The sequence below is a fragment of the Cryptomeria japonica genome, chromosome 8 (assembly GCF_030272615.1).
Source record: "Cryptomeria japonica chromosome 8, Sugi_1.0, whole genome shotgun sequence".
Classification (NCBI taxonomy): Eukaryota; Viridiplantae; Streptophyta; class Pinopsida; order Cupressales; family Cupressaceae; genus Cryptomeria; species Cryptomeria japonica.
The window spans coordinates 554,497,805-554,509,564 of NC_081412.1; positions in this window are offsets into that span (position 1 = coordinate 554,497,805).

Below are 11,760 nucleotides of genomic sequence, written 5' to 3' on the forward strand. Positions count from 1 at the left end.
AATAGATCTTGTTACTCCTAAAAGGGTAAGCTATCAAAAATAGCTCACATGTAGCTCTAACCAAGCATCTTTATTATTGCAGTAGTGAAGTTGTGGGTACCATCCCCACCGCAGTTTTTCTCTCTAACCAAGAGTTTCTGCGTAACCAAAATATATGTGTTATGGAGTGAATCATGTATGATTGGTATCCATTTGCTTTAGCTTTATTTTATGTTACTGCACTATTCGGTTTATGCAAAATATTAAAGTTATTATTTGAGAAATGTTTTGATGTACTGATTCACCCCTCCCCTCTCAGTACATTACCTTTCCATATTGGTCCTAACACCAATGATATTAACAGGAAGACCCCTATACCAGTCTCTTGCATCTTCTATTAAGGACTGAACAAATAGTTTCATTATGACATCTTCATTTATGATCTCATAATCATTAATCAAATCACCAAAGGACTTCAAATTTTCTTCTACACTAATTGCATTGATCCCAACAAACTTATGAAGTCTATCTCTTAACTTGGTTGGAACATGGTTAGGATATCTAGGGATTCTATTGAAAAATAGTTGCCTATATAGTTCTAAGTTGATAGGTCTTCTCTGGAATGGTTTAACGACATTGTTATTACCCATGTTCATTCTTACATTGGGGATTTGAGTTTGAGAGATCAGGTTATTTTGGTTAATAACAGGGGCTTGACTGGCTGTTGATATATTAACAGGCAAAGTTGGCTGAATTTTAACAGGAGGGAGGGAAACTTGCTGAGGCATAGGTTTATTTAGATCTTCTGATGGAAAGATGATGGGTGGAGCTTTTAGATAGTCGATTTTTCTTTTAACTTCTTGGTTAGCTGCCTCTAACTCAGCTTTCTCTAACTCCATTTGTAGATCTTCTTTCTCTTTCCTCATCCTTTCCATCTCCCTTTCATGTGCTGATAATCTATGAGAGATTTCCACTGTAGTCTTAGATCCTGACCCACCTTCCATGCATTTTTGCTTTCCTTTGTCTACATCTTTTCTAAAAGGTTGTGGGTCACTAAAAACCTCCTTATTTGGTTGGATTACTGACTTATATGCTGGTTTGGCTTTGGGAACTAAAATTTCTCTAATCACAGGACCTTCATCGTCACTCTTTGCCTTTTCTTGGGCAAGCAACTCAAGATCAACAATCTATCTCAAGAGCCTATCTCTCTCCATCAATTTTGCCTTAACTTCCTTCTCCCTATTTGCTTCCTTTCGGGCTATTAAGGAGATCAAATGATGAACCCTTCTATTTAGGTCCTCTATTTCTTGGGATACTTTATCTTCATCAGGGAAGATTTCTTCAGAGTCTGATATGTTAACTTGGTCAATATCAATTAAGCTGATGTTTCCATCAACTATCCTAGGTATAGAATTTCTGACTACATTTGAACTACTTTTGTCTTTCCCAAAAAAACTAGTATGAGATATATCTTGATTTAAAACATGAACATCTTCTATATTTCCAAATAAACCAGAATGGAAACCCAAAACATCATGTTCAGATTCTCGGGAAGAAGAATTTGAATTAGCATAAATAGGTCTTTCAGACATCTTACCAGTATTGTTTCTTTTTTGCACCCAAGAAGCATTTGATGGATCATGTAGTACTAACCTTTTCTGACCTCATCGTGACTATTCAGGTAATCCCTCCTGCAACGTCTCACAAGGATGCTTTTTCATGAAGGATCTAGTGTTCTTTCCTCGCATTGTGCTTGTTTTCCTTTTCAGAATTTTACTTATTTCCAAAAGGACTGGTTAAGACTAATAGAGTCGCCACCCACAAAGACTATGGGAAATATGAAAAAAAATCTCTAAACAAAAATATTTGCCAATCTTCAAATCAAAATCATGAAGATTTTTCAGAGAAAGAGAGAACACTAATCAAAGATCATGAAAATCTCTAAAACTAGATATTCAGACAACATTCACAGGTTGTTGAAGCACCAATTTGTAACACAGACACACCATGGCCTTCCCCAGTAGAGTCGCCACTTTTTGTTGTTCTCAAATTCTGATCCCCTTCTTATCCCCTTTGATGAGAAAGAATAACTCTGTATGTAAATGGACAAATCAAGGAACAAAAACCTTAGAGCAACATATGAAAAGGTTTTAATAACCTTCTACACTTCGAACTCATCCAAAGTTCAGGTGGGTGTACCTTATGTGAAAACTTTTACACATTTAAACAAAATCCACAATAACCATTGTCCAAAAACTAGTGGATCTTATCACCTTAAACAAAAACTAAAAAGATATAAGAAAACTTAGGCTCATTTTCAGTGTTGATCCTCAAGAGATTTTAGAAAAGAAAATGTTAACAGATACCAGTGCCTTATCCAGGCTACAGAGTCATCTATATTGAACAAGAACTTCAGAATTAAACATATCCATACACCTCAATCACTTTGGCTTCTACCAACTCCATACATGCCTGGCATGTATAAGAATCCTACCTTGTTATACTAAAAGTGTTCATCAAATTCAAATTTCCTAACAAATAACCTACTGATAAAAATATTTCGCACATATTTAATTCCCCTCCTTAAGAAGAAAGCTTAGAAACATACTTATAAAGATTGCATTACAATCCCTGTTCAATTGAAATAACCCTAAGTTACCCAAATGAAACCAGTAAAATATTTGAAAGCATACCAAAAGACAACGCAAATTTTAGGCACAAAGTTAATGGTCTATATATTTATATTCAATTGGAAAATCTTACAAAAACTTAGATAGTTCTCTGTGAAAGACTAGAAAAAAAGAAAATAAATTTCTACAAAGTTTCTTTACAAATTCTTGTGATCCCCTTTTAAATAGTCTTGGTATCCATTAATAATAGTAAGGATGCACACAAGCTTCGAACCTTTTCAAAAAATTTTGTTACCAACCGTAATACTCTCCCAAAAATGATTACAAGTCCTTTTCAACATCTACAGCCTCTTGTGCTTTTTGTTCTATTGCAACCTCTTGTAACCACTATAGAGCATCTTCTTCTTGTCCCACATAATTATCTTTCCACTCCTAATAAACATCATCACTAGGACAAGAAAAACTAACAACCTATTGTTTCATCTCTTCTAGCCTTTTCCAAGTAACTCTTAAATACCCAATTTCTATCTCTATGAAACCATAATGAGATTTCACCTTTTCAATTTCTTCAATTGTTTGGACAAATAAGGATGTGTCATCAGTACTAATAATCTGATTGATCCTTAGGGACAAATTGTGGTCCACCTCTTCTAACCAGGTCTTCTCTTCTTTTAGTTGAACAGGACCAATGAAACCTCCTGGAAACATTTCAAATTTATGGTCTGAATATTATTTTCTATAAAGTTGGGCTTTTCTTTTGACATCTACCATTTCCTCTAAGAGAATATTCATCTCTTTTATAAACTCACTCGTGGAGCTTAGGATGTCATTCTCCTCTGCATTTGCATGGGATGAACACATGAGTTCCAACTCCTTACCTCTACGCATCCACTTATTTAGGATTGGGTCCAAAGTGGCTTCATCTCTCTGAATTTGATCAAAATCTCTAGAATCCTCTTCATATTTATGTATACATTGGAGGCCTTGGCTGAGTCAGCAAACTTCAAGATTGTGGCTTTCACCTTCTCTTCATTTTTGTTTGCAAACAAGGCTTCAGCTTGTTTCAACCTTTCCAACTCATGTTGAACACTTTCAGGTGATTGGGAACTAGAAGGCATAGGAGAAGGGGGGTATTCTACAATGGGACTAGTAGGAGGGGGTCTTGCTAGAGAGGAGGCTATCATGAGTGTAGAGGATTCACCTGGATGGTGCTAACCTACCAACTGACTCTGGAGTCTAGTAATGATGTTGCCCCTATTGGCTATTCCTTTTTTAGCCTCATTTTAAGACTTTAAGATAGTCTCCAACTTCAATTGGAGATTAGCTCTTTCTTGTGCCTCTTTCTCTACTACTACCACATTAAACTTTGCATTTTCTAATACTGTGCTTGTAGTTTCCACTACCCCTATATCTTGAACTCTCTTAACAATCATGCCTCCTAAGAGGCCAGAGTCTGATGCATTTTTCCTCCTTTTGTTTTCATCCTTTTTTAACGATCACATGACAAGAGAAACATTATCCTTGCTGAAGGTCACTCCTTCCATTGGCTTTGTTTCCTTCCTTACTACATCAAGAGCTAAAGCATTAGCTATATCCCATTTAGGGAGAATTAACACACCAGCCTTTGCTACCATTTCTCTTCCTTTCTCAGGGGTGATTGTCTTAAACTCTTCCATCATTTATTTCTTTATTTCTTCTTCCACCTGAGTTGTATCTTTGAGAGGTTGTTCACTCTTCCTCTATTCACATCTCACCTTGAATTGCTCCATGTTTTGCTTCCATACAAGTTTCATGAAAGCTCCTGTTTTAACAAAATTAGTGTCAGCTAAGAATTCTTCACTGGCTTGTTTAATAGTAAGGTCTTACTCTTGGCCTCTTAGCTCACCATCAGTCAAATTCATCTCAGCACTAAGTGGCTCTTTAGGCATTCCCTCTTGGGTCTCCTCATAGGTTTAGGAAATCTCACCGAGACTCCCTAACTGTAATAATTGTTTAGCCATTGCTTGCTAATCTCCAATGTGAATAGGGGACTAAGATGGAGAATATTGAGGCTCATCAGTTTCAACTTCCTTTCCCACTCTTTGCCTTTTAGGGGAATCCTGAATGTTAATTACATCTTCAATTTTCCTTTTCCCTTTTTGGAGTGGAAAATCTACCTATCACTGGCATCATCACAGTGTACTTTGACTTCTTGTGCATTACATAGTCACCAGGTGGGATAGCCTTAGCAAAGGCAGGCTTAGCCAAGACCAACTTAACCTTATCAGGATCATTTTGCATTATGGCCTCCCTCTTTTCTTTTAAGGTCTGCATGAGGTCTTCAAAATAGAGAATCAAGAATTTTATTTTCTCCTCAAAAGGGTTGAAGCTAGAAAGAGGGTCTTAGCCACTGTCAAATTGATGGATAAAATAAAGAGCCTTCTAATATGAAACCCACTTCTCCTTCCTTAGTTCCTTCTCATCTAAGCTAAATTCATTTCTAATTAAATCTTCTAGGAAGTGAAATTGGTGAGGCCTGCCTCTACACACTACTCTCTTTCTGAACACACTATTGAAAAAGTCCTCAGGGTTTGCACATCATGAAACTGTAGTTGATAGCCTATATGGCTTAAAGAATTCTTCAAAATATTTCCATTCATCATTAGTGATTACAAAATGGTGGGCCATGGTGATAGTCGAGAAAATGGTCCCTTCATCCCTATTGGTTAGCTCTATCTCTTACACTCCTCTAATTTGTCTTAATACTTCTTCAATCCCTATCTTTAATGGGACTTGATAGAGCAGTAAGTAGTGGGTACCTCTAAATCCATACACTCTGAAAACAGTAGACACAAGGTACTAATACATGTCTCCCCAATTGTGAACAATCTTAATATCCTTTGCAAACTCCTTAGGTTTGAGGAATTCCAAAAGAGCTTTAGGAATTCTAGGGTGTTCTCTCCATAAAAGAATTCTAATTTTAGATGGAAAGGATCTATCAAACTTTAGAAAACTAGCATCTTCTCTATCCCAAGATAAGAGAGTGCTCTAAAGTTGAACATGCATCTCTTCCTTATCCTTTACCTTGATCAAATCCATTTCCTTTGCAAAGTAATCAGCGCCTTTGAACAAGAACATGTCCATTAAAATGGAGTACCATCCAAATGGCCTATCCACCTTACCATATTTTATCCCTACTAGCACTTTATAAATTGCATCAGCAAGGTATGAGGCATAATCAAATGTTATTTCTAAGGAGGGGTTTAGAATTTGTGCAATCATTAACATGTAATGGGTTGGCATATTCTTTTCAGCATCCTCTCCAAAGATTTGACATAATGCCCAATACATACCTTTAGCTCTTAGAGTAAATAAATTGAGGGAGAATGGTTCCATTGTGTTGGGGCCTACAACTGTTAATCCCCCTATCTTAAAAAAGAATTCTTTCAATGGGCCACCCCTAAGATGATCCCTTTATGCATTGTAAATCTAGGCTAATGACTCAAAGTCAACAGGCTCTAACAAATTGGAGGCCTCACTAAGTTTAAACACTTTCTTGAATTCATCTCCATTTACTTCAATCAGGATTGATCCTTTTATATTCCTGATGCATCTTGCCATAGGGTCCTAATTCTATGCAATTAGGGTCAACAGATCTACATCCATGAAAACACCTGGGACCACAAGCTTTCCTACATCTAGTTCCCATATGCTATTCAAAGGAGCTTGGGAATGTCTCTGCCCAAAACTGACTTTGAACAATCCTAAACCTGATATCCCTATTTCAGGGTCCCTTAACCAATTGCCTTTATCATACAGGCCATCCCCAATTTTCAGACAAGAGTTCTTTGGTACTAGCTCTTTGGCCTTAGCCTTGGCATTGGTAGACATGGTTAGTTTCTCTAGAAAATCATCACAGATGTTCCTGTCTTGATAATTGACTTATCCTGTCAACTCTCTTCTTGGTGCCATTCTGAACAAGCAACTGCACCACTTGAAACTAGCACAGACCTCTAATGCAATAATTCACACAACAATGACTGGAAATAGACCAAAATTATCAAGAAAAGCACAAAAAACCTGATTATTCGCTTGAAAAGAATTGCTTTTCTCCAATTGCTCTGCAACAGACTTTGATGAAACCATACAAATAATCAAGTTGATGCAGACTCAAAAGGACAAGTTGGCATTGAATTTTTAGAAATTAACTCCGCATGCTTCGACTATCTTTTTAGATTTGAATTCACCAAATCAAATTCAAAACTGGCTCCAATGAGTCATAACTTCTCTAAGTCTTTCTTTTGTTTTGGTCTTTCGTTATTTCACAGTGCATAAAACCTTTGCACTTTTCTTTTTGCGAAACAATGCTGGTCGTTGGATCACAAGAACTTACATTGTCTTTATCTCCATTTGATGTCTCTGCATTAGTGTCGGGCCCTACCTCCTTTTTTCCACTTCACGAGCTTTAACACTCGTGTACTTGTCCTTCATGAAGCCGCGTCAACCATTAGATCGAGCTCAAATCACGCGGTCTTTAACTCTAACTAGGACCATCAAGCTCACTAGCTAACCGCACCTCATCTTGATGGCTAACAGTTTTCACCATTTCATAGAGGTCAAGCCGTGGGCATCTTTGGCCCATGAAGTAACGAGAACCATTGGATCGACCTTGAGATGAATACCTTTTAACAAGCTTCAAACCTTTTAAGTTGGCCCTTTATTCAGAAATCACTTATCTGGAAGCTCCTTCGGGTTCTGTTCTGAGTCAGCCACATGTTTTACTTCACTATTCTCCACATAACTACCGATTGCACCAAGGCAGGCCCTCAACTACCCTTCAGAGCCATGTGGCATTCAACACATCACTATCAAGCTCTACAAAATGCACCTGCTATCATGCCACGTCATGCCTTTGTGTGATGTCCACCTATCTTTCGCCATTTCACAAACATTAATATTCATTTATCTTGTGGCCACAAAACCACGAGGATCGTTGGATCAAAATAGACTTGATCGGCTTTTAACTTCATGCCCTACCTGTCCTTTGGGCCCACTGGTGTTTTCGCCACTTCATGATGACTAACTTACTAGCATCTTATCTTTGTGAATCCACACAAGGCGTTAGATCTCAAGAACTTGCTCGTTGTTTACTCTGTCTATGACAACCTTGCCCAAGCTCACTGCAGACCGCCAACTAAGTGCCTCATCACTGTTCTGTCATCGCTAGCTGGACCTACCACCTTTACTACCACCTTTAGCAAGACCCGCCATGTGTTTTCGCTGCTTCACAGAACATAAACCATGTGCATCTCGGGCTAGCGAATCAATGTGAGCTGTTGGATCACAATCAAGATGCAACTCTTTTAACTGATGGCCAATCCATCTGGTCGGGCTTGCCTATGCTTTTTGCTACTTTGCGATCGATAACTCATGGGCATCTTAGCTTAAAAAAACCATGCACACCTTTAGATCAAAAGGAACCTGCTCACCAGTTAGGAGCCCGATTAAAAAATTTAAAACCTTAGGAAAGACATAGAAAGATAATGCGATGATAGACCCGCCTAGAAAAAAAATAGAGAAGGGGGGGGACACTTCTCACAACCAATGGACCCTCCTTTAAGTGAATAATGTAACATGGAAATAGAATTATAAGGGTTTTTCTCAGACACAGGAGTGATTTAAGACTTAAACCCTAAACCCCCTTTTTGGACCCAAAGCAATTAGAAGTAACAAGGCCATTCTAGACTCAAAAATTTCATAGACTTAGCCAATTATGGGAAAAGAATACCCATTTTTTAAACAGTGATAACAGGACTCTTTGGAAGAAGCTAGGAAGTAACCTAGCATTACCATCTGCCTACCATCTGCAAACAGATGGGTAAGATGAAGTTGTTAATAGGTCCTTGGGGAATCTATTAAGATGTTTGACAAGACAACATGGAGAAAAATGGGACAACATATTGTGACAGGAAGAGTTCTCATACAATGACACCATAAATAGAAGCACAGGGAAGTCTCCTTTCCAAATTGTGTATGGCATCCACCCAAGTGGTGTATTGGAGTTGAGGGATTTTCCCAAGGAAGAGACCATTAGTGCAGATGGTGAAGATTTTGCATCAACTATCAAGGAGGTCCATGACCAAGTAAAGTCTCATCTCTAGCAATCTGCAGAAAAGAACAAGGCTTATGCTAACAAGAAAAAGAAGGATGTGCAATTTAGTGTTGGGGACTTAGTATGGGTACATTTGAAGAAGGACAGACTCCCAAAGGGTAAACACACTAAGTTCATATAGAGGAATATTGGACCATGTCAGATTTTGAAGAAATATGGGAAGAATGCTTATGAAATCCAACTTCTTATTGATCTTGGATTGTCACCCATTTTCAATGTGTGTGATCTTACACTTTTCAAATGTGATAGAAATGAAGTAGAAGAACCAATGGAGGTTGCAGCAGATGATGATATTCCAAGGCATGAATCACCAAAGTTGAGCAAAATTCTAGACACTAGAATCATAAAGAGGACAAGGAACAAGGAGTAAATTGAGTATTTAGTGGATTGATAGGACAAATCAGACTTTGAGGTAGTTTGGATGACAGATAAACAAATTTCCAACCATGGTGCAGACCTCCAAACTTTGAGCTCAAGTGGGTTTGAGATCTCTTCTCCTAGGGAGTATAGTGCAGGAGAACCTCTTCAAAAAGAAAATCATGGCTCTAACGATGAAGAATAGGATCATAGTGTTTGTCTTAGTGTCTTGTGCTAATGCAAGTTTCATGTATTCAATAAAGACCCCACCATGTAAACCCATGTCACTAATTAGGCAATTTGATAAGCAAATTGGGACAATGAGATCAATAGGCATAGTAGAATGTTTGGTTTTGTGTTTGATAGGTTTTTGAGGATGTTTTAGGGGTACTTGGTTGATCCAAGCGTGTGTATCCCAACCTTAGAGAATTTGACAACTTTTTAGGCAAAAATGTAACTTTTGAAAGTGCAACTTTTGAGTGCAAAAGTGCAACTTTTCAAAATGTAGTTGATGTAAGCCTCTCAATGGCTCCAACCTCTTCCAAATTCAGTTGGAAACCATTGGAGAGGTCTACAATCCTTGTGGACATTATTTTCAAGGTGGGTTGATGTTGTGATTTGAAGTTGGAAGCAATAAGACACAAATAAGATTGAGTTTTCCCATAAATTCTGAGTTTGCAGAAGTTGTACAATCTTGTACGAAGTGAATTGAGTCACACCATTCATGGAGTAGATGAAGGAATGAAATAGATATGATTTGGTGGTGGTCTGAGGCTTTGATTGTTTCAGTGTAGTGAGAACCCTTCATTTTTTTTACAATAACCTGAAAAGTAAGGGTTTGGTCAGGGTTTTAGCCAAAAATGGCCATATCTTGCATTCTAGTCAACTAGAAGTTTCTTCCTCTGGTGGAGTGTAGGATTGGCCTATGTATTTTAGGATTTTCATGGGTTTTTGCAAGGGAGACTTGGTTGTGAGGAAAAAGAAGCAAAACTAGGTAGGCATCTCTATGTGTCTAAAGCAAATTTAGGATAGTCATCATAAAATCTGATAGCGGTGGATTCTAGGCATGCAACCTTGGAATTAGAGTTTATTCACCATTCCCCACATGCTCATAATAATGGGGGTTTCTTTGTAAATTAGGCCTTATCACCCTAATTAGGTCTCTAGGCTTCTAAGGGGTTCAGACTCTTAGGTTGCAGATCTTGCCAACCCATTTTAGGTATGAGTGTAACTCCCAAAAGGGTATTTGGAATGGTGAGTAGTTTGTCATAGTGTGTGGAATATTTTGGATTTAAGGTCAATTCTCTCGCTAAATAGGGCTACTAGCCTAGGGGGTAGGTTTCCAAAGGAGGTATAAGGATTTGAAGACAAAACCCTAAACCAATGCTTGAAATAGTCCTTAGTAACCATGAATGGACCAGTTCCAAATCCCCTAAGAGAAGGAGTCACTGATGCGGCATGTTAGAGAAGTTGAATCCATTTACTCATCTTGAGTAGGTGTTAGGCTTGAGTAGTGGAGAGTAGTTCAAAACCTTAAGATGTGGATTCCTTCCGTGTAGGGTCATTTTTTTGTCATTTTAAGGGTCAGACCCTAACCTTTTGGACTTTTCCTTAGGAGTAAGAAGGCCTCTACGTCACATTTCCTCTCCTCTTCTTGTATATATTGGAGACTCCACTCCTTCATTTTCCATCTCCAAATCAAGCAAGTCCATGCTACCATTTTGAGTCCAAGAAATCATTAAAGTACCCAAACTATTGTCAAATTTACCTTCATTCATCACTTAGACATTTAGCTAGAATCCCCACTTCATCCTCAAGTCATCCATTTCATCCTCCCATCAATCATCTTGTGCACATTTAGAGAGCCAACCACACTTAATTAAGGAGAAAATCCAATCAGGTTGGAGAAGGGTGCTATTCCAACCTCATCCCACTCAATCCAAGGAACAAGTGGAGACTCATGAAGGTATAATGGTATTTCCCAAGTTTATTTGAATTTTGGTGCAGGAGCACCGATAAATTAGGCTAGTAGTCTTTTCTCAATTCTGGCTTGTACTGACCCCAGCCAAGTCAGGTAGTGAATAAGGACTCCATTAGGGTGCAAGAGTGAGTTTTTAGAGTCACTGTAGGCCTAGAGTGAATTAGATCTTCTTAGGTTTGCGTTTTGTGCATAAATAGTGGTTTGAGTAGGTAGTTGACATTCTTGATGGTCAAAAGTGTCAAAACTAGATGACTTAGAATTGGTCTCATAGGTTGAGAAGGCCAAAAAGTACAAAAGTGCAAACTTGCAAAAAGTTGGCATGACAACTTTTGAAAGTTGTCATGACAAGTTTTGTCCTAATTTGATTAGCGATGGAGTTAGGGATTGTCTAATTCCCTACAAAGACTCCACACGTGGGGAATACTATTAGAACCCTCTCTTGCATGGTTACTAGGGTTAGAGTCTTTGCTTTGTAAGTTCAACAATCTGAAACTACTCATTTTCAGACTAGTTGGCATAATTTTGGCTTGTTTTACTCATTTTGTGAATGAAAATGGATTGAATGCATTGATCTAGTAATTGATTGAGTTTCTTCAGTGTGCTACAGAGTTGGTAGTTCCATTTCAAGCTTTGTGGATAGTTTGTATTAGTGTTTTCTTGTT